We start from the raw sequence: 25,114 nt of genomic DNA, 5'->3' as shown, positions 1-25,114 counted from the left end.
TCCACTGGCCTCACTCCCTTCGAGCTCATGACAGGGAGGGCCATGCGACTACCAGAGAACGTCATGGTCGGGGGGGGGAAGACATGGCCCCCCTGAGGGACAGGAAGACGCGCTATATCAGGCAGCTGGACGCGCAGCTGCGGGCCCTTAGACAAACTGCATGCGACCAGCAGGACATTAGGGACCAGACAAAACTGCAACCGCATCTGCCCGCCCAACCCCTTCCTGGCGTTGGGGACTGAGTCCTGGTCAGGGCCGCCCCCGACCAGCCCGGCTTCGCCCCCCAGTGGCTGGGATCGCACAAAATCATCCTCACCAGCGACACTTGCGCCTGTGTCAACATGAAAGGAACGGGCAGATGGAAACACTGGTCCCAGCTTAAACCCTACCCTTAAGACCCGACCGGACAGACACCCCTCCCCCCCCTCCTTTGAATTGACTCTAACCACCTCCTTATTCTCCTTACAGCGCGACGGGCAGACCGGTCCAGGGGGGCCTGCTCCTACACACACTAACCCTACACCCTTGGTAAGGGTGCCCCTCTCTCTCTCCCTCTCTTCCCACAGATCATGCTTCACCGGTGCACCGCTCTCCTCCCTGCTCTCCTCTTCGCCCTACGACTGATGCCTTCTTTCCCCGAGATACATGACAACTTCTACCGCCACGGTGTTGCCTTCAACGCGTCCGACGCCATCTGTATTCCTGCAAGGGACAAGCCCAACGAGATCGACGCGTTCTACAACGCCTGGCTGGAAGTTCTTCCGGGCGTACAGACACTCTGTTTATTCAGCACGTCGGAGCGCGACCCACAGCCGACCTGCCTCCGGCGTGCTGAGGCGATGGATTTGGGGGGTTGCATGTTCGGGACAATGTGTGCCATGCCGGAGGACCTTGCCTCTGCCCCGGCCTTTGATGCTTTTACTTTACGGGATCTGTCTGTTTGCGGGTATTACGAGCCCACCAATGCCGCGGTAATCTCCTTGTATTTGCTCTTTCCACCCGCCCCAACCACACCGCCCCTGACCACGACTCCCGAGATATTGCCGTGCCCCTCTCTGGGACCGGGGCCCGCGGGAGGACTGGTATTGTGGGATGAGGGAGAGGCCCTTTATGACAACGTCCGACACGAGGTCGTACCTGTGCTGGTCAATATATCGGGCATCTGGGTACCGGACTATTGCACAACACAGGTACGCAACCTATACGCCATGATGGGGAAGGAGGTTATAGAGAGGGCCATAGACGCCATGGGGGCAACCCACTACCGGACCGACATACATAACACACACACACAACGACACAGACGGGACATAGTCAACGATGCTCTCACTGGACTCAACACGGGGACATCCGTAGTAAACTCCCTAGACATCCAGGGCCTTAACGAAAAGGTCGAGCAACTAAAAGGGGTAATGAGGGACCTGCTACAAAGTCTCTCACAAATCAGGCAGACCAGGCACTCCTGGGGGACGAGGGAGCATACATCCAGCTCGATGGCATCGCAGTCCTGGAAACACACGCCCACACCATTAACTGCCTTATAGACCGGGAAAGAGAAAACACGGCCCATATCCACGAGGGGCAGTTGTGCCATGCGTATGGCCTGTGGATGGTAGCCCAGATCCGGCATAATCTTGACCAGGTCCAAAAGGGGGAGGTGCCCGACTGGATCGACAGCGCCAAACTGGCCTCACTCGCGGGGCGCTCTGGGCCGCTCGACAGCCGGACTCTGAAGGGTATGACCAGAGTATGCCCAGTGATTCCCGACTGTGAGGTCAGTGAGGCAACAGGAGTCGGGATTGTCCTCCTGATCCCCGTGGTCACCCCAGGGTCTGGGCCATTTCCCCTGTTTCACATTGAGAACATCGGAGTCATACGGGAAAACGTTTCCCTCAAATATCGATTAGCTCACCACACAGCCATATCTCGAAACGGCGCTGTGTACGGGGTGCCGCTTCCAGGCTGCAAGCGGCGGGGGGGTAATTACTATCTGCCCTCACCCCTTATGAAGGAGTGAAACAGTGGAATGCGGGTTCAACCGGACACAGGGCTGCACCCTTGAAATCGAACCCACGGGCCCCCACTTCACTAGGGCGGGGTATGGTGGAAGGGGACAGTATTGTGTTTCCACTCTTGAAACCTCATTTTGGTATAATGGACTGCAGTGCCCGATTCCCCAGCACGAGTTCTGCTTCACCCCCAGGCGCCCAGTCACGATTGGGCAAGCTCACATCTCAGAGGTCCGACGACGGAACCCCGAGTCCATACAAACTACCGACAAATTCAGGGACACCGTCAGGGAATATCAGGAGCCCGAACAAGCCCCCATCCCACATTTGGCCGAGGTCTTACGGGAGCTTAGGACCCAGGTAGGACACTCAGTGAAACTGTACCACCAGTTGCAATCACATATAAAGGACCTAGAGGAGGACACAGAGACAGCTCTGCAGTCCCAGGGCTGGGCACAGAGGGTGTGGGATTGGGGCCTAAATGTAAACATACATCCCTGGATCCGAATCATCTCACACACCATTGTAGGCATACAGTTACTACTGGCTCTGGCCTGGCTCCTGGTGGCGTGTCACTCATGCCATCAGCACAAGAAACGAAAGGCCAGAAAGACCATGCTCCACGCCATAGATTCCTGGCGGGCGATCAGGCACCACGAGCTCACAGGACTCGAGTTAATGTAACCATCTCCCGGGACTATCCAAAGGCCCCATGTCTGCAGCATGACGGCCGGCGGAATGTACCAGGCGAGGAACCGACTTTCAAGATATCGGCATCGGGGGTGTGGACATGTTCAACCCCTTGCCGAAAGGGGGGACTGCAAGTGGGCATCAGAGCCGCCCCGCATTTGCCACGGGACTATGCATACATCTGTAAAACTATAGGAATTCATTTTGTGTTTTAAACAGCAGCCGCAGCTTAAACCCACAGAACTCAGCAGCTGCCAGTCCGCCCACGTGACCGGGAGATGGGAGCCAGAGGACAGATCAAATCCACACTAGGCCAGACACTAACCATGACTCATAGACCGAAACTCCGGAGCTAATTAATATGGAAACCCATCAAGAGACTGACTGAAACACACACATATTCATCAATACACAACCATCTTGACACAAAGGACAGGCATCCACCAGACAGGAACGAACAGACTAATACACACCAGCATCCCAAGGGAACAAAGGGGGGTCATAGAACATAGAACATAGAACATAGAACAATACAGCACAGAACAGGCCCTTCGGCCCACGATGTTGTGCCGAACTTCTAACCTAGATTAAGTACCCATCCATGTACCTATCCAAATGCCGCTTAAAGGTCGCCAATGATTCCGACTCTACCACTCCCACGGGCAGCGCATTCCATGCCCCCACCACTCTCTGGGTAAAGAACCCACCCCTGACATCTCCCCTATACCTTCCACCCTTCACCTTAAAGAAGAATAGAACTAACTGGGTAGTCCTAGCCCCCAGCCCTCACAGACAGAGACAAGCAGATAGTACCCGGACCCGTTTACATAATCCAATTAGCACCCTATTGTGTGTACACTGCAACTCCCTGGGACGGCAGGAAACCCACCATTTGCACCTACTCCAGCGATGATGGGGAACTATCATCCCATTCATACTCAAAATCCTCACATCCTGACAAAGAAAGGTATATGATGTGTAGCAGCGGACGGGAACAGCAGAACAGCCGAGATTCGGACCTCGGTTGGTCTCCGCCGGTGTTACTGTATCAATAAACGTTACCGATTGTTGAACCGCACTCTGGGCTCAGACTGATATCATTTCATCCGCGCTAACAAGAGAAAAAACAGTTAACATTTTGAGTCTGGAATGACTCTTTTTCAGGACTCATTCATATTTCTTCTGCTTCTTGTTCTGCTTTATTTATATCAATGCCACAGACTGACATGTATAATTCACCAATATCCTCATAGCTAGCACTAACTAACCTGCTGAAAATGTATTTCTGATGATGTAAACATTTCAGTGGTTCTTCAGAGAGAAACCTACAGCTTCCTCACATGTGCTGCTTATAATGAATTTTAGAGCAGACCAGATGCTGTGGGCGTTCTGTGGTTCCCATGAGTTGAACAGCATCTGTGAGGAACTGACTAAGTTCATCTGTCTTTGCAGAGTCCATGGGTTTGTCGACATTGAATATACAAAGGCAATGTTTCAGCTGCCACTGCCACTTTTGGACCAGGCAAATGGAGGGGCAGTCCAGCAATCATCAGATCCTGTCATGCTTGGAACATCCCTGTGTTCCTTAATCAGGTGATGATATAGCGCCAATATTCAGAAAGAGGGTGTTGACACAAGGGCTTTTCTTTGCCTTCCTGATGAAATTTGGGTGTTTGTTATGACTGGACCGTGATCTGGGCATTTCATCAGGAGGTTGATTCTGTTGGTGTTTGCCTTCCTTGCCAATTTTGTCCCTCCCTCTGGCATTGAAATGACCCAGGAGAATCAGCTTGTCTCCTTTCAGTGAGGAGAGAGTAGAACCTGGTCAGATAGAAGAGTGGGAGAGGACAGAGCAGAAAAGAGAAAGCTAGAGTTAGAGTGGCGTGGGAGAGGGAGGGAAGGCTCAGAGCTTATAATGTGGTGTGCAGTGGTCACCCCAGACCAAAAGATCCCATGCATAGGCATCTTCTACCCTGTCAAAGCAAAGTTTGGGACCTGAAATACCAGGATCCTCTTGAAGAACACCAGCAGTGACAGACCTGAACATCAAAGATATTGGTTACTCCAACATTATGACACGGACATCGCTGCCCTGAGAGATAGAGCAGGCTGGCAGGAGAGGGTCCAATCAAAGAATAAGGTGGCAGATAGACATTCTTCTGGAAGCGTAACACTGCGGAAGAACATTGATTCCACAATTTCACAATAAAAAGCAAACTAATTATCTGTCTTAGTAAGCCACTCACCCACCCAGTGGAATAAACAAACGCTTCTCCCAGAGTCCCAATGCTCACCCTAACTCAGAAGGAGTACCCCATGATAATCAGGGCATATGCTCCAACCCCAGAAGCAATGGATGAGGCTAAAGGGGAATATATACTTTTGCCTTGATCAGTTGGCAGGCTGCTGCAAGACACATGATTCTTCAGTTGATTGCAAGTAAGGCTTGCTGTGCCTTTAGACAAACAAGTTGGAACACTCCCTGGCTGCTCTCTCACACTCCCCTCCCTTGTTGCTCCCAGCAAATGCAGGTTCTTATCCTCCAGCTCCAATGACTGACCAAACGACATTTTTTATGGAAGCAGAACAGAAGAATTTGCAGAATTCCTGTGCAGAAATTGACTTCTATTACCAAAATGCCACTGTACCAATGTTTGGAATTTGGTTAGAGAAGTCAACGTAGTCAGTAAAAGTCTGTCAGATTCTTGAAACAAAAAGCAGATACTTGTCTGAATGCAGCTGAAAGTGGATGTTAATTTATTCAGCAGATGTGGATTTAACATTTTACAGCACTGGAGTCAGCCCATGTAAATCAATGGATTAAGTGAGATTAAAAATATTCATTGGATAATTTGAGAAATGTTGGCTGCTTGTTAACCAAATGGTTCACAGACTGTCCATCACAAGTTATTAGATTAGATTCCCTACAGTACAGAGACAGGCTCTTTGGCCCAACTAGTCCACATCGACCCTCCGAAGAGTAACCCACCCAGACCCTAGCCTATATTTACCCCAACTAACGTACCTAACACTATGGACAATTTGGCATGGCCAATTCACCTAACCTGCACATTTTTGGACTGTGGGAGGAAACCGGAGCAAACCCACGCACACACAGGGAGAATGTGCAAACTCCACACAGACAGTCGCCCGAGATAGGAATCAAACCCGGGTCCCTAGCGCTGTGAGGCAGCAGTGCTAACCACTGAGCCACTGTGCCATACCTTACTTTAGAAAGCATCTGACCTCTTGGTAAGTATATTAACTGAAGGGCAACATGCTGTTACACAAACAGCAAACTGGAGGAAAAATGTATCACTTATATCACTTTAAGGATGGATTTTTATCCTTGCCTCCCGAGTTGCAATATTGGTGAACCCATTCACTACTTCAGCAGAGAAGCTGTTCAGTTTCCATTGTATTGAACCATTGGTGATCATTGCCATTTCAGTTTGCTGAACAGAAGTATTAGGCTTTTTACAAGTTATTGTAACCCAGTACATAATGAGGTTCATAAAAATGAAACAATAATAGTAATTCGAGCCCTTATTTCAAACGTGGTGGATATTGAGTAAAATGGTACTTTTTGCCAGAACAAGCTTTACAAAGATAACTTGCAGTCGCACAACTGGCAATTGAAAAAGACCCGAATACAGCTAAATAAAGAAAATATTAAAGTCATTAAATGTATTTCTGTAAAAAAGCAAAATCAGCCACTGTTTAAAAAGGCATTGTTGCCTGGGTAATATGTTAAGCTAAGAGCTTTGTTTTGCGTTGTTTGTTGCAAACCATAAGAGACATTTATTGCAGAGTATGCATTGACTTATAAGCTGCTTCTAACAAATCTAGAAGGGGAGGCAGAGGCACAGCAATAATATCACGAGGCTCGTAATGCAGCTTGCCAGACTAATGTTCTGGGGACACCGATTCTAATGCCATCATCCAAATTAGAATTCAAGGGAAAAGATCTGGAATTAAAAGCTAGCCCCTTGGTACACATATAACATTATCAAATGTCATAAATAGACATCTGGTTCTCTAATGTGCTCTTAGAAAAGATAATCTGCCATCCAGGTCTGGCCTACATGTGTCTCCACACCCACAACATTCTTAACTGGCTGAGCAAGCCATTCAGTTCAAAAGCAGTAAGGAAAGGCCACATCCCATGAACAAATAAATAAAAATAAAATTACAAGTCAATGAAGCATTTAGCATTTTCAGGCCAGAGCTCATTGCAAGATTGAATTCTGCATATGGATTCCTGATGCACGTAGTTTAGTGTTGAGTCTTCTAAGGATAATATTTTACATATGTAGTACTTTATATTTATAATTCTAGAGTATTTTTCAAATTCCCTATTTATTCCCCTTATCCCTCTCCTCTCACACAGTGGCTGGGATTCAGTTTTATGAGTTTCAAAATAGTGGCCTCTTTTCTTGTGTGCAGAGATATCATATCTGAACCTGATGCTGTCTTGATTCAGTCTGACTGTGGATACATATCAATACACTCACCAATATCATTCAAAGCGGAATCACTGAATAGCTTATCTCATTTATAACTCAGGAGCGTTGAGGTCATATGTAGTATACTCAACACTTTACCTGGCTAAAAATTCTGCAAGCACAGAATAGAATAAATTCTAATTGTAAGCAAGGTTTACATCATGAATAAAATGCATTTTTCTACTAATTCTCCAGAGGATTTGTTATTGGTTAAGAAAAAGAAGGAAGAATATGTAAGGTTTGGACAGGATAAATCGAGTGAATCCTCAGAAGAGTATACAGGAAGTAGGAGGATACTTAAGAGGGAAATCAGGAGGGCAAAAAGGAGACATGAGATAGCTTTGGCAAATAGAATTAAGGAGAATCCAAAGTGTTTTTACAAATACATGAAGGACAAAAGGGTATCTAAGGAGAGAATAGGGCCCCTCAAAGATCAGCAAGGCAGCCTTTGTGTGGGGCCGCAGAAAATGGGGGAGATACTAAATGTGTATTTTGCATCAGTATTTACTATGGAAAAGGATATGGAAGGTATAGATTGCAGGGAAATAGTTGGTGACATGTTGCAAAATGTCCATATTACAGAGGAGGAAGTGCTGGATGTCTTAAGACGCATAAAACTGGATAAATCCCCAGGACCTGTTCAGGTGTACCCTAGAACTCTGTGGGAAGCTAGAGAAGTGATTGCTGGGCCTCTTGCAGAGATATTTGTATCATCGATAGTCACAGGTGAGGTGCTGGAAGACTGGAGGTTGGCAAATGTGGCACCACTGTTGAAGAAGGGTGGTAAGGAGAAGCCAGGGAACTATAGACCAGTGAGCCTGACATTGGTGGTGGGCGAGTTGGTGGAGGGAATCCTGAGGGACAGGATACACATGTATTTGGAAAGGTAAGATTGATTAGGGATAATCAACATGGCTTTGTGTACAGGAAATCATGTCTCACAAACTTGATTGAGTTTTTTGAAGAAGTAACAAAGAGGATTTATAAGGGCAGAGCAGTAGATGTGATCTATATGGACTTCAGTAAGGCGTTTGACAAGGTTCCCCATGGGAGACTGATTAGCAAGGTTAGATCTCACGGAATACAGGGAGAACTAGCCATTTGGATACAGAACTGGCTCAAAGGTAGAAGACAGAGGGTGGTGGTGGAGGGTTGTTTTTCAGACTGGAGGCCTGTGACCAGTGGAGTGCCACAAGGATTGGTGCTGGGTCCTCTACGTTTTGTCATTTACAAAAATGGTTTGGATGGGAGCATAAGAGGTACAGTTAGTAAGTTTGCAGATGACACCAAAATTGGAGGTGTAGTAGACAGCGAAGAGGGTTTCCTCTGGTTAAAACAGGATCTTAACCAGCTGGGCCAATGGGCTGAGAAGTGGCAGATGGAGTTTAATTCAGATAAATGCGAGGTGCTGCATTTTGGGAAAGCAAATCTTAGCAGGACTTATACACTTAATGGTAAGGTCCTAGGCAGTGTTGTTGAACAAAGAGACCTTGGAGTGCAGGTTCATAGCTCCTTGTAAGTGGAGTCTCAGGTAGATAGGATAGTGAAGAAGGCATTTGTTATGCTATCCTTTATTGGTCAGAGTATTGAGTACAGGAATTGGGAAGTCATGTTGCGGCAGGACATTGGTTAAGCCACTGTTGGAATATTGCATGCAATTCTGGTCTCCTTCCTACCAGAAAGATGTTGTGAAACTTGAAAGGGTTCAGAAAATATTTGCAAGGATCTTGCCAGGGTTGGAGGATTTGAGCTATAGGAAGAGGCCGAACAGGCTGGGGCTGTTTTCCCTGGAGCATCGGAGGCTGAGGGGTGACCTTATGGAGGTTTAAAAAATTATGAGGGGCATGGATAGGGTAAATAGAACTAGAGGGCATAGGTTTAGGGTGAGAGGGGAAAGATATAAAAGAGACCTCCAGGGCAACTTTTTCACACAGAGGGTGGTATGTGTATGGAATGAGCTGTCAGAGGGTGTGGTGGAGGCTGGTACAATTGCAACATTTAAGAGGCATTTGGATGGGTATATGAATAGGAAGGGTTTGGAGCGATATGGGCTGTGTGCTTGCAGGTGGAACTAGATTGGGTTGACATATCTGGTCGGCATGGATGAGTTGGACCGAAGGGTCTGTTTCCATGCTATATATCTCTGTGACTCTATGTCTGAAAGTATGCTGACAGTTTATAAGAGTCCAACTACAATTTTCAACATTCTTAAACAACACCTCAATTTCAAACGCTCAGCAAGTTTGGCAGCATCTGTGAAGAGAAATCAAGATTAATGTTTTGGCTCCAGTGAAACTTTCTTTGGGTCACTGGACAAGCAACGTTAACTTTGATTTCTCTTCACAGATGCTGCCTGACCTGCTTAGCTTTTGCAGCAAATTCTGATTTTGCTTCTAGTTTACAGCATCTACAGTGTTTCGGTTTTTATCTCAATTTCAAACATTTTCCAATAAGGCAAATTTACATTTCCTTTCCAATCTGATAAAAGTATTCAAAAATATAATTTCCACACAAAATACATTAATATCAGAGGTAATTACTGTGAGTTAAAATGCTGACAAAAATAAACAGTTAAATATAATTGTTGTGATAATCTGGACAGAGTGGATTGCATATAATTATCACCTTTACAGGGTGCGTATAAATGAGAAGTAAGGGCAGCATGGTGGCTCAGTGATTAGCACTGCTGCCTCACAGCACCAGGGTCCCAGGTTCGATTCCAGCCTTGGGCAACTGTCTGTGGGGAGTTTGTTCCGGCCCACTGGGGACCTTTCGCGCATAAGGCGAACGCAATGACCACTACACTACAGAAACAAGCCTCAGCCTCCCGTTTGTCGAGGTTCATCCTGAGCAGCGCCGTGATGCGGGACTCCGTGCTCTACGGCCTGTTCCCCAGGACGCACACCGAGACGAACATCAACTGTGCCTGGAAGATCATCAACTCAGTGAAGGGTGCTCTCTGGGTGGTCCGAAACCTGTTGATCTTCCAGCTGAAGAAGTTGACCCCGACTGAGTGTTACAGACTGGCACATTCCAAGGTCCAGAACTATGTGTTGAGGGACGCGCTGAAGCTTGGGGCAGCTGCCGCCAAGGCGCGGTGGGGAAAGACCACCGTGTAACATCTGCCTGCCTAAAGAAGAACAGGGGGCCCACGCAGTCATTTGGGCTCTGCTGATGCCTCAGCTAAAAATGTAATCGTACAGACCTGTAAATAGGAATGATTACTCTGTTTCGGTATGCAAACAAATGGAATGTTTACAAATGTATGGCATGTCCAACTGTACAGACCATTAAAATATTTTATGAATAAAGTATATTTTTGAAATAAAATTTAAAAAAAGTCTGTGGGGAGTTTGTATATTCTCCCTGTGTCTCTGTGGGTTTCTTCCCACAATCCAACGATGCACAAGTTAGGTGAAATGGCCATGCTAAATTGCCCATAGTGTTAGGTGCATTAATCGGAGAGAAGTAGGACTGGGTGGGGTTACTTTTTGGAGGATTGGTGTGGACTTGTTGGGCCGAAGGGAATCTAATCTAAACTGAAGAATAAAATATATTGGGGTGGTTCAGTGGTTAGCACTGCTATATCACAGCGCTAGGGACCTGGGTTCAATTCCCGCCTCAGGCAACTGTCTGTGTGGAGTTTGCACATTCTCCCTGTATCTGCATGGGTTTCTTCCAGGTGCTCCGGTTTCCTCCCACAGTCCAAAGATGTGCAGGTTAGGTGAATTGGCCATGATAAATTCCCCATAGTGTTAGGTGCATTAGTCAGGGATGAATGTAGGGGAATGGGTCTGGGTGGGTTGCTCTTCAGAGGGTCAGTGTGGACTTGTGGGGCCAGAGGGTCTGTTTCCACACTGTAGGGAATCTAATATACTGTAAATGTAAAAGTTAGCATGAATATAATTAGACATAATCGTTAATTAAGACATTCTTGGTTTTAATTAAAGTATATTATTTATCTTCCTCTGTGACTAATGTAGGAAAAAGCCCTGTTTAATTTAGACTCAAAGAATATAAAACATATGTATTTTCCCACACATTTGAAGAAGTGCTTTTTTTTTTAAAGTCTAAAGCCTAACTACCTCAATTAATGCTTGCTGTACACATTTCTGAGGAACTTTGATAACTAGGAGATATAACAACAGGTTGCTCAAGTGGAAGAAGAAATTGCAGCAAAGGAAGAATGAATGTTCTGACTAAACTCCTGGCTAAATTTTCTGGGTAACCATGGAAATGCCACTCCTCAGCCCACCAGCCCATCTGGTTAAGGTACTGTTGTTCTCTGAGGTAACCTGCTTCACTGTCCACGACACCACCAATTTTGGTGTCATCAGAAAACTTACTAACTATACCTCCTATATTCACATGCAAATGATTTATACAAATGACAAAAAGCAGTGAACCCAGCACCGAACCTTGCAGCACACCACTGATCACAGGCATTAAGTCCAAAAATAAATCTCTACCACCACCCTATCATCTCCTATCACCTGCTTTTCTGTGTACGTGACATAGCTGGGCTATTTGCCACGTTTTTGGACTGGTTCCATTCTTGTAATTGTACTGGAATGGCTTGGCTAGGGAAGCACAAGTCTTCAGTATTATTGCCAGACTGAACAAGAAATGGATTTGAGGATATTTTAAGTGAGTGGTGCCAATTGGCAGTCCTACGGCAAGTAAAGGATACCTGTGGATATGGGTAGGGACAAGTAGATGGTGTGCACAGTACCACCACCATGGCTCCCCGTTTACCTGATCAATTTCCCATCTTCCTCCTGTCAACTCACCCTTGGGAGAGGGGTGGGTGGCATTCAGATCGATAAAATCACAGCCTATTCTTTAATGCAGATACTTTATATTATATAATTAAATGTCAAATATGATTGCTCCTGAGCATTAGTTTTATCCATTTTAGCATGTACAGTTCTGACTTTAATTGTAATGTATTTCATGTCCAAATACGTAAAGAATGATGGAGAATTCCATGAGGTTCAGTAATGGAAACTGCAAAGAGATTATTTCAAAGTGAAGATTGTACTTTAAGTAATAGACTTTACAACAAAATCCTGTTGTTAGTTGAAAATCCATTCCCAGAAAACGTTGCTTTTAGCAAATAGAACATAGAACAATACAGCACAGAACAGGCCCTTCGGCCCTCGATGTTGCGCTGACCGGTGAACTATTCTCAGCTCATCCTGCTACGCTATCCTAAAATCATCCATGTGCTTATCTAAAGATTGTTTAAATCTCCCTAATGTGACTGAGTTGATGCCCTTACCACTCTCTGAGTAAAGAACCTGCCTCTGACATCTGTTTTAAATCTATCACCCCTCAATTTGTAGTTATACCCCCTCATACACTCTGACATCATCATCCGTGGAAAAAGACTTTCACTGTCTACCCTATCTAATCCTCTGATCATTTTGTATGTCTCTATCAAATCGCCTCTTAGCCTTGTTCTTGCCAATGAGAACAGGTTCAAGTCTCTCAGACTTTCCTCATAAGACCTTCCCTCCAGAAGAGGCAACATCCTGGTAAATCTCCTCCTCACCTTTTTCAATGCTCCCACATCCTTCCAGAAATATGGCGACCAGAACTGTACACAATATTCCAAATGTGGCCGCATCAGCGTTTTGTATAATTGCAGCATGATATTGCGGCTCCAGAACTCAATCCCTCTATGAAGAAACCTAACATACCATATGCCTTCTTAACAGCACTATCCACCTGGGTAGCAACTTTCAGGGACCTATGTACATGGATTCCAAGATCCATCTGCACATCCACGCTACCAAGAGTCTTTCCATCGACACAGTACTCTGTCTTCCTGTTATTCTTCCCAAAGTGCACTACCTCACATTTAGCTGCATTGAACTCTATTTGCCACCTCTCAGCCCAATTCTGCAGTTTATCTAAGTCCCCCTGCAACCTGTAATATTCTTCCACACTGTCCACTACTCCACCGACTTTAGTGCCATCTGCAAATTTACTAATCCATCCACCTATGCCTGCGTCTAAGTCATTTACAAAAATGACAAACAGCAGTGGTCCCAAAACAGATCCTTGTGGCACACCACTAGTAACCGGACTCCAGCCTAAATATTTTCCATCAACCACCACTCGCTGCCTTCTTTCAGAAATCCAGTTTCTAATCCAAACACCCTCAATTCCATGCCTCTGCATTTTCTCCAACAGCCTACCATGTGGAACCTTATCAAAGGCTTTACTGCCCTACCCTCATCTACATGCTTGGTCACCTTCTCAAAAAAACTCAATGAGGTTTGTGAGACACAGTTGATGAAACCATGTTGACTATCTGAAATCAAATTGTTGCTTGCTAGATGATTATAAATCTTATCTCTTATAATCCTTTCCAAAACCTTTCCTACAAGAGAAGTAAGGCTCATTGGTTTATAATTACCTGGGTCAGCTCTACTACCCTTCATGAACAAGGGCATAACATTTTCAAACCTCCAGTCCTCTGGTACTAAACTTGTAACAGTGACGACTCAAATATCAAAGCCAAAGGCTCTGCTATCTCCTCCCTAGCTTCCCAGAGAATCCTCGGATAAATCAGGGGACTTGTCTACTTTCACTCCTTCTAGAATTGATAACACCTGTTCGTAATTAACCTCGATCTTTTCTAGTCTAATATCTCATACCTCATTCTTCTCCTCAACAATATTCTTATTTTCCTGAGTGAACACCGATGAGAAATGTTTGTTTAGCACCTCTCCGATCTCCACAGTGTCCACACTCAACTTCCCACTTCTGTCTTTGATTGGCCTTATTTCTACCCTAATCATCCTTTTATTCCTCACATACCAATGTGAGGAATAAAATGGCAAACCTAGCAGACCAAGCATGCATTACGCACTATTTCTACTTTATGAAATAACCTTTCCTTTTTTGGATAAGCAGAGATTAGACTGTCAGTGGGTGACAGAAGCCTACAGCAGATTTTGCACACATCAGCAAATATGCGAATGGATGACGTGCAAACAACAGGACTTGACTGAATAGGTTTGATGACATTAAAAAAAACAAAGATCTGAAGGTGCTGGAGATACGAAACAAATCAAAACAGAAAATGTTGGAGAAACTGTTCAGAATCTCTGAAGAAGGATCACCAGGCTTGAAACATTAACTCTGTTTTCTCTCTACAGATGCTGCCAGACTGAGAGTCATAGCATCGTAAAGCTATACAGCATAGAAACAGACCCTTCAGTCCAACTCATCCATGCAGACCAGATATCATAAATAAATCTAGTCCCATTTGCAAGAATTTGGCCAATATGCCTCTAAACCCTTCCTATTCATATATTCATCCAGACGTCTTTTAAATGCTAGGTAAAAACGAGGACTGCAGATTCTGGAAACCTGAGTATGGATTAGAGACGTGCTGGAAAAGCACAGCAGGTCAGGCAGCATCCAAGGAGCAGGAAAATCGACTACAAAAAGAAATTGTTTTTAAATCACACAGGCAGTTGCCCGATGCTGGAATCGAACCTGGGTCCCTAGCACTATGAGGCAGCAGTGCTAACCATTGAGCCACTGTGCTGCCCTTATAAACGATTTTTTAAAAAAATCACACAGGCAATTGCCCGCGTCTTTTAAATGCTGTAATTGTACCAGCCTCCACCACTTCCTCTGGGTGATCATTCTACACATGCACCACCCTCTGCGTGAAAAAGTTGTACCTTTTAAATCTTTCCCCTCTCAACGTAAACCTTTGCTCTCTAGTTTTGAATTCTGCTACCCTGGGGAAAGACCTTGTCTATTCACCTCTCCATGCCCCCCATGATTTTATAAACCTCTACAAGGTCACCCCTCACCCTCCGATACTCCAGGGAAAATAGCTCAAGCTTATTCAGCCTCTCCCTGTAGCTCAAACCCTCCAACCCTGGCAACATCCTTGTAAATCTTTTCTGAACCCTTTCAAGTTTCTGACATCATGGAGACCAGAATTGTATGCTGTATTCCAGAAGTGTCCTAACCAGTGCCCTGTACAGCTGCAATGTGACCTCCCAACTCCTGTACTCAATGCACTGACCAGTAAAGGCAAGCATACCAAATGACTTCCTCACTATCCAATCTTCCTGGAATTCCACTTTCAAGGAACTATGAACCTGCACTCTTAAGATCTTTTTATGTTCAGCAACATTCCCCAGGACTTTACTATTAAGTCCGTAAGTCCTTCTATGATTTGCCTTTCCAAAATGCAGCACCTCCCATTTATCTAAATTAAACTCCATCTGCCACTCCTTGGCCCATTGGCCCATCTGATCAGGATTCCATTGCACTCTGCAGTAACCTTCTTCACAAATTTGGTGTCATCTTCAAATTTACTAACTATACCTCCTATGTTCACATCCAAATCATTTATATAAATGATGAAAAGCAGTGGACCCAGTACTAATTCTTGTGGCACATCACAGGTCACAGGCCTCCAGTCTGAGAACCAACCTTCCACCACCACCCTCTGTCTTCTACCTTTGAGCCAGTTCTGTATCCAAATGGCTAGTTCTCCCTGCATTCCATGTGATCTAACCTTGCTAACCAATCTCCCATAAGGAACTTTGTTGAACGCCTTTTGGATCCACTGCTCTGACCTCACCAATCCTCTTTGTTACTTCTTCAAAAAACTCAATCAAGTTTGTGAGACATGATTTCCCGTACACAAAGCCATGTTGACTATCCCTAATCAGTCCTTGCCTTTCCAAATACATGTAAATCCCTCCCTCAGGATTCCCTCCAACAACTTGCCCACCATCGATGTCAGGCTCACCGATCGAAAGTTCCCTGGCTTTACCCTACCACCTTTCTTCAATAGTAACACCACATTAGCCAACCTCCAGTCTTCCAGCACCTCACCTGTGACTATAGGTGATACAAATATCTCAGCAAAGGACCCAACAATTGCTTCCCTATCTTCCCATAGAGTTCTAGGGTACACCTGATCAGGTACTGGGGATTTATCAACCTTTATGCATTTTAAGATGTCCAGCACCTCCTCCCCCGTAATATGGATATTTTTCAAGATATTGTGATTTATTTCCCCATGTTCTCTGCTGAGTTTCTCCAACAATTTCTGTTTTGACAGTTTGATGACAATTGCCTTTGATTTAGCAGATTGCAAATTAGCTTTAATGCAGAAGGAACTAAATGAAAGGCAAAGTAAATCAGGATTTAATTTGAAATTACTCCTTGGTATTGAGTGATTTCTATTGCCAGTTTTACAATCAATGGCAGAGGCAGTTTATGATTTTTGGTGATGTTATAAATCACAGGAAATGTGTATGAGAATAGGCTACAAATGGTGTATTTGCATCAGGCAAGATCAGACTTGAGCTGAAGTCAATTGCCTTGTCAAAGTCTAGCTTTTGAAGGTCAAGACCTCGCCACTGGGCAGCCACTACACTATAATTCTTGGATCCAGATAGTCCATGGCCAAAGGCTGAGCCTGCTACTTCACCTTGTCTACTCCATGCCCAGCATCCAGGGGCACAATATGAGCTGGACATGGCCTCCTGAATCCAGGAAGGGCAGCATGGAAGCTGGAAGGGACCAGGTGGTGAAAGAGGCAGGCACAGTGAGGGAATGGTAACCATGGAGACACTTCCAAGGAAAGGAAGCAATATCTGCAGAATGTGACAGCTATCTGCTCACACATATAATACCACATCTGTACTGGAGACTTGTAGGGTTCAATGACTGCTACTGCATAGATAATCAGCAGCACATGCCCAGGTGCATCTGTGGTCAGTTGCATGTGCAAACTGCCATGTTGCTTTCTGGATCATCACTTAGAATATATTTGTAGGAAAGTCCCCCCAAAAAAAGTTCAAAAGAAGAAGAAAGAGCTTGCATTTAGGCACCTCTTTTCTTCCTTCTCAAAACTGCACAATTTCTTTTTAAATATTCTCACTATTGTAGCAGTAACAGCAAGACCCCACAGACAGCAACAAGACAAATGCCCAAATAATCTGTTTTCATCCACGTTGAGGGAAAAACGTAGGCCATGGCACCAGGAGCTCTTCCTTGCTCTTATTTTCATGCAGACAAGGGGTCTTTATCATTCACTTGTGAGGTTACAAGAAGCCTAGTTTCAGGTCTTAGCTAAAAGATTGCATCAACAGTAGTGAGACACTGTCCCTTCACTGCACTCGGGATTCCTTGTGAAGTGGGTCTTGAATCTGCAACCTTCAGATTCAGAGGTGAGTAGTCTGCCTGAGGCAAGGCTGACACTAAGACAAAGTCACTGTTTTAGTACCACACTTATTGCCTGATGTTCCTTATTAATGTCTCAGAATGTCCATGAAATATGAAGAGTGAGTACTTCAATGTATTTACTGAATAGTCACAGTATTGTGTCTATGATAAAAGTTCCTGAGATACTCATGATTATTTAAAACAAAAGAAGGGTGACTGCAGACTGTGGCTGCTTGCAGCCTGCTGGGTCAGTCTATCCAACAGTATTCTGGTATTCAAGTGGCCATTGGCTGAAGAGTGGAAGCAGGAAACATGTTCGATTCTATTGCACTTTTGACTTTCTTGAGGAGATTCCACTTGGAACTGTGTGCGATCTGTGCGAAAGTAAACAAGCTAAGGGTTGGAAGACAAACTGAGGAAGAGGCGGAGTTGTGAATGAAATAATAAAGTGTGATATCACTGAAATCATAATATTCAGAATTATTTTAACTTCAAAGTAAAAGTGGAATGATGTGCTAGTTTTGAGAGTAATGTGTGTTGCGCTTGATTTTAAACAGGAGAAGGTACAGTGAACTGTCTCACTGTAGTCAGAAGGGAGAATTGCAGAATAGAAAAAGAGGTCTGGCTGTTTTGGCAGTGCTCCTTTGCAGGAATAAATTCTGAGCAAGTGCAAATTGAAGAGAAGTTATGGTAGGGTCATTAAATCTTTTCCAGGACTGCAGTCTGGTAATGATGCACTGACTTGCTCGTGCAGTCTCTCTGTGAATGTTGACTTTGGCATTTTTCTGCTACTGGATAAAAACAGGGCCTTCCTACTGGCCCTGCCTTCTCCCAGGCGTCTTTCCATCATAGAATCAGAATTTCAGATGTTCTCCATTATTGTGACAGCTGCTCCACAAAACACTTACTCTGAACCATCAGCGAAAATAATATTTTCGAGATTTTGGAGAAGCTTTGTAACTCAGGTTGTGGATCAGGTTGTAAGTTTGTTCACTGAGCTGGTAGATTTGTTCCTAGACATTTCATCATCATGCCAGGTAATATCATCAGTGAGTTTCCAATGAAGCGCTGGTGTTCTGTCCCACTTGCTATTTATGAAACTTGGACTGTTGTGGCGGGTGATACCATTTCCGGTTCTTTTTCTGAGAGGTTGGTAAATGGGGTCCAAATCAATATGTTTGTTAATGGAGTTCTGGTTTGAATGCCAGGCCTCCAGGAATTCCCATGCATGTCTTTGTTTAGCCTTTCCCAGGATGGATGAATTGTCCCAGTCGAACTGGTGTCCCTCTTCATCTGTGTGTGTGGACACTCATGAGAGTTGGTCATGTCTTTTGGTGGTTAGTTGGTGCTCCTGGTTGCTAGTTTCCTGCCCATTTGTCCATTGCAATGTTTGTTGCAGTCCTTGCAGGATATTTTGTATATTCGTCCTGCTGGTTGTTGGTACTGGGTTCTTTAAATTCATCAAGAGGCTCACTGTTTATGTTATCTAGCATGGTGACGAAACAACTGAGAACAAATCCACCAGTTCAGTGAGCAAACTTACAACTTGAGCTTGCTCTATACTTCAATAGGATCATGGCTGACCCAATGGACGTCACATTCACTTTCCTGCCCATTCCCATAACCTTGATTTGCCTACTGATCCAGAATCTATCTCAGCCTTAAATATATACAAAGACTCCATTCCCTCAGCTCTCTTTGGCAAGGAGTTCCAAAGACTCACAACACTCTATGAGAAGAAATCTCTCTTCATCCCAGTCTTAAATTGGTGCCTATTTATTCTGAGACTGTGCCCTTGGGTCCTAGACTCTCCCATGAGACCAAACATCCTCAACATTGACCTTGTTACGCCTTTTAAGAATCCCATTGTTTGAATGAGATCACCTCTCATTGTTCTAAATTCCAATGAATACGATCCTCACCTGTTTGACCTTTGCTTATAAGTCAAACCCTCCATGCCGGAGATCACCCTAATGAGCCTCCTCTGAACTGCCTCCAATGAATTAATATCTTTCCTTAAAAAAGAGGACCAAACCTGCTCACAGATGTGGTCTCAGCAGCACATTGTACAGTTGTGTCAAGACTTCCCTGCTCTTACAGTCCAATCCCTTTGAAATTAGGCTTCCTGATTGCCTGCTGCACCAGTGTGCTAGCCTTTAGTGTTTTGGAGATACATAGCAGGGAAGAATCAACTCATAACCACAAAAACTATTTTTCTATGAGCATCCAGTTTAGGAACTGCTTCTGCTTCTCAGCACAAATCGATACTTTAATGAGCACGAAAATTCAATAAAATATTGAAAACATAAAAGCAAAAGAGAAATTATAGAATAGAAGTGTTGCGCGTCACATCAGGTTTGATCACTTGTTAAAACAAACCACCAACATATGTCTACAAAGTTATTTTGAAACGGCAACAAAGGATAAACATGGAGAAAGATGGATCTAAAAACAGAGGAACCTCAATTATCCGAAGGATACAGGCAGGGAGAATTTTGTTCAGTTAATCGAATGCCAGATAATCGAATGCTGGATAACATAGTTTAGCCGAGCATCGGAACTTTGCGATCTTGCCAGATAATCCAATATTCAGACATTCGAATGCCAAATAATTGAGATTCCTCTGTATACTTGGAAAATTTGAAAGCCTTGTTCATATTGACTAGAATCAACTTATTTCCACATGTCTTGTCCTACTATGTACTCTCTGGTCAGTAGTATTTTAGGAATATTTATACTGATGTGAGAAAGATTTCAGTTTCAACTTTGTGACTTTCTCTGGTTTGACAAGCAATTGTTCTTGTTGTTGAAGGCAATAATTAGCATGTTAAAAGAGGATAAGAATTGAAACTGGCGTTGGAGTCTTACAGGAAAAACCATTTGACTATATTTATGAAATCAGTCAACATTTAACTGTTGGAAAGGCTGCCAAATACATCTGACAAAGACATAGAGGCCTTTGAGCAGATATGCAGACGATGCAGATATGCAGATATGCAGATGTACCATGTTAATCATATATTCTATAATTTACTGCAGGGGCTACTGAAAATGTTTCTGTGCCATGTTCTGAACAAGTTGCAGAATGATAATGTAAATTTCAAAAACTCAACTCTGCTAATTTTATACAAAATGCAGCTTCTCCCATCATTTTCCTGCTGTGCAAACAGTGCAGCATTTTTCATGGACAGGTATGAACCTCCTATGATTGAGAGATATAGACTTCATACAAAGAATGGATGAGTTAGTGTGCTGCATGAGTCATCAATACATTTTTCATGAGTTGCATAGTTCACTAGGAGGGTCAGTTAGCTCAGTTGGCTGGGTAGCTAGCTTGCAATGCTACAGCAACAGCTGGGGTTTACTATGAAAAGCTCTCCCTTCACCTGAGGTGTGTTGACCCTCAGGTTAAACCAACACCAGTTGTCTCTTTGATGAGAGGGTGAGACTATGATGACTTGACCTATTATCTTTGTTGGAAAAGTACCATGCTAGTGGACTGAACTGGATTTTATATTCTCTCACTGTCACACTTGATGTTGGGGGAAGCGCATAACATCCAATCAGTGGCTTTCCTGCATTAAAGCTGCCCATCTAATCTGATATGAAATTTTATGGGGGACAGTTGGTACATCAAGCAGCCTTCCTTCCTTTGGACTCTTGAGCCACTTAATCATTACTTGATGTGTGAGGAGGTGCTCAATAGCCCTAAAGGCGGGTATGACACCCAAAATGTTCACTGCTCCCCATAAAATTTCATACAGTCTGGGGCCAGGTTGGTAAGCGACAAAAATTCCATATCCAAGCATCCCTAGCCCATCCTCAAACCTGCATGCAGTGGAACATAAAGACCAGGAAATAGTGTCCAGGTGAATCCATTGTAATTTTTTGAGAATGTAACTGAGATGAGTGAACTAACCCTGTGGAATAACTAATTTGACTTTGTCTCCACTAATCTATTTGTTGCAACTCTGTCTGTTTGTGACAGTATAGATAACAGTAACCATCATATAGTCTTCGTAGTGAAGAGGCTACCATCTATTTCAATGCACCCTGATCACCATGCTGAGAGGGACAGACAAGGGAATGATCCTGCAGACCATAACTGGATACTTATGGAGCAATTTGGCTATCACCACCACAATCTGCAATCACATGACTGTCATCAAGCCAGATGACCAAGTACCAGGCGGCAAACTTCCCAGCAGCTAGAGACATACCTGGAGCAAAAGATGGTTTTTAAGACCAAAACTCTCCGATCATCATCTGTAATACACCATCCAAGACCCAATTTCCTTCAGATGCTTCATCAATGATCCAACATAAAATTATAGGTGCGCAGTGATTGCACAATGTCAAGTTCCATCTGCAATTCTTCAGGTATGAAGAAGAGGGAAAACATCATGTTTGTGTAATGGCCCTGAAATGACTGCAGAGGCTGGTGTCCCATTAGCAATCACCCTTTATTTACATGTTCAGAATCCTTGAGACTGATCTAGCATCCTCAGAGCCAGCTCTCAGAGTGAATAGAGCCTCCGACAATCCTGTTTATATAAGTCAGCCAGGACTCCCTGATTGGACCAATCAGGGAACTCACTCTATGAGGTTCATCTGGCTGACCTCATTACAATCACAACATTCCTCTTTCATGTCCGAGGACATGAACTGATTCATTTTCTTGTAGCTCCTCCTGGACCATTTTAGCACTAGGTCATGTTCCTTCAACTATGTCTCTGATATGGGTGGCATGTGACGCACAGCAGCTCACGTTTTGTGCCCTGAGCATTTCAGGAGAAATTCATTCTCTTCAGGCAGCAAAGGCATTGAGGCACCAAAGTCTGCCATGTCCATCTCAGATTCTGAGGTATCTTCAGCATTTGACAAAGAGGGAGAACCCATGGATTCTGGAACAGTTGTAAAGGCAGTCGAGGAGCCAGTCATGATTTGTTCCCGCACTGTTTATGAGTTTGTGGCTTTCATATGGTCCACATGTCTGTTCAGAACCCTCGCACCTACCCAAATTTTATGCGTCACTGGACCTGACAGTGCATCAACCGTGCCTCTTATCCATACAGGGCCATTCTCATGGTTCCTACAACAACCTGTCTCCCTTGCTTAGCTAGTCTTAAGTCCAGCATTGGCATTCCTGATGCTGTTTCACCTTCCCATCGGGTCTGGGAAGATCAAGTTTAACCTCGTGTGGAATCTTTGCCACATTAGCGACTCTGCTAGAGCTATCCCTGTAGTTGCACGACGGGTGATCCTATAATCAAATAGGAACCGGGACAATTTGGTATCTAGTGAAGCAGTAAGCTGTTTATTTAAGCCTGCCTTCAAAGCTTGGACTGCTCTTTCCACCAGACCCTTGGATGATGGATGTTATTTAGCTGACCTTGTATGTCAAATAGAATTCCATTTCAGGAGATGTTCAAATTAACAGCTGGTAAGTAATGGTCCAATTCTTATGACCAGTACTTCCGGGAGTCCGTGTATAGTAAAAGATGCGCACAATTTTTCAACCATCATCTTCAAGTTTGTCAAATGAACTCGATGCACATCCAGCCACTTTGAGTGGGCATTCACAATGACTAAGAAGACTCAGCCCATGAAAGCACCTGCATCGTCGACGTGCAAGCCAGTCCTGGGTTTACACGGCCATTCCCATAAATGTGAAGGAGGTGTTGGTGGTAGTTTTGGTCCTTGTTAGCACTTTGGGCACTGCCCCACCGACGCGAATATGTCTGTATCCAATCTTGGCCACAAAATGTAACTTCTCACCAACATCCTCATTTTGGAAATCCCTGGATGACCCTGGTGGAGTTCAGCCAATAGTTGGCAGCAATCTTTGCTCCGGACAATCCTCTTGGGAGGAACTAGCCAAGTTTCAATAGTTCACCATCCTAGCAGGGATGGTAGTGGAAGAACAATGGCAGGTATTTCTGGATATAATGCAGATGGTGCAGGATCAATTCATTCTAAAGAAGAAGAAAAATCCTAAATGGATGCCGGGGTGGCTGTGGCTGACAAGGGAAGCTAAGGACTGTATAAAGATAAATGAGAAGAAGTATAACATAGCAAAAATGAGCTGGAAGCCGGAAGACTGGGAAACTTTTAAAGAGCAACAGAGGAGCACTAAAAAGGCAATATGCAGAGAAAAAAATGAGATACGAAGGCAAACTGGCCAAAAATATAAAGGAGGATAGTAAAAGCTTTTTTAGGTATGTGCAGAAAAAAAATGGGGAACAAGGCAATGGCAGAAGAGTTGAATAGGTACTTTGGATCTGTCTCCGCTGGGGAAGACGCAAGCAATCTCCCAGATGTAATAGTGGCTGAAGGATCTCGGGTAATGGATGAACTGAAGGGAATTTATATTAAGCAGAAAATGGTGTTGGATAGACTGTTAGGTCATTTTCCAATGTCCTATAGGTTCAGGATCAATTCCTGCAGATTGGAGGGTGGCTCATGTTTGTCCCACTTTTCAAGAAAGGAGGGAGAGAGGAAACAGGGAATTATAGACCAGTTAGCCTGACGTCAGTGGTGGGAAAGATGCTGGAGTCAATTATAAAAGATGAAATTATGACTCATTTGGATAGCAGTAACAGGATAGGTCAGAGTCAGCATGGATTTATGAAGGGGAAATCATGCTTGACTAATCTTCAGGAATTTTTTGAGGATGTAACTATGACGATAGACAAGTGAGAGCAAGTGGATGTAGTGTACCTGGACTTTCAGAAAGCCTTTGATAAAGTTCCACATAGGAGATTAATGAGCAAGTTTAGAGCACATGGTATTGGGGGCTAAATACTGACTTGGATTGAAAATTGGCTGGCTGACAGGAAGCAAAGAGAAATGATAAATGGGTCCCTTTCGGAATGGCAGATGGGGTATCACAAGGCTTGGTGCTGGGCCCGCAGCTGTTTACAATATACATTAATGTTATCGATGAAAGTATTAAAAGTAATATTAGTAAGCTTGCTGATGACACAAAGCTGGGTGACAGGGTGAAATGTGAGGAGGATGTTATGAGAACTCAGGGTTATTTGGACAGGCTAGGTGAATGGATATTGGAACAACTTCCACTGGAACAGTAAAGACTAAAATGAGATCCACTAGAGAATTGTATCATGTAGAATTCTGACTGAGCTGTCATTCATGTTCCTTGAAGAAGACTTAAACAAATGCTGATCTGCTATGAGATCAAATACGTCTAAATGCCCTTCTCATTTTTAGGATTGTGGCATTTGACTGCTTCTTGCCTATGTGCCACCATTACTAACCAGCAGAGTTTACCTTCCAGGGCACTATGCTACTTGACCTCTGGAATGGCATTCCAACTTGTAATTATATGCATTTAGTATTAGAGCCCATTGCTGAATTTGGCCTGAAGCTATGAGTAGCGCTGCCTTGTCATTTTTAAGTAAACCCATTAGGGAATTGTGGTCTATTATTATTACAAATTTAGACCCCAACAGTATTGGTAGAACTTCCTGACTCTAAATATGATCACCAAACCTTTTTTCTCTATCTGGATGTGTTTACTCTCTGCATTAGCCAAAGTCCTGGATGCACATGCTCTTGGCCATTGCTGTTAAGACGCATTTGGTTCACTCATGTCTTTTAGGGAAGGAAATCTGCCATCCTCAGCTGGTCTAGCCTACAGATCCACAGAATATTGTTAACTCGAAGACATGACAT

The 25,114-nt window shown here is 44.1% G+C and overlaps 1 pseudogene; it reads left to right on the top strand.

Moving 5' to 3' along the window:
- The first annotated feature begins 569 nt into the window (after window positions 1-569).
- On the top strand, window positions 570-2,693 carry LOC148149832 (uncharacterized; annotated as a pseudogene).
- The last annotated feature ends 22,421 nt before the right edge of the window (window positions 2,694-25,114 follow it).

Source organism: Chiloscyllium plagiosum, unplaced genomic scaffold, assembly GCF_037043375.1.
Source record: "Chiloscyllium plagiosum isolate Xiang-an unplaced genomic scaffold, Cpla_swu_hap1 HiC_scaffold_6, whole genome shotgun sequence".
Lineage (NCBI taxonomy): Eukaryota > Metazoa > Chordata > Chondrichthyes > Orectolobiformes > Hemiscylliidae > Chiloscyllium > Chiloscyllium plagiosum.
Note: the sequence above shows the minus strand (reverse complement) of the source record. Positions and strands in the feature narration are given on the sequence as shown.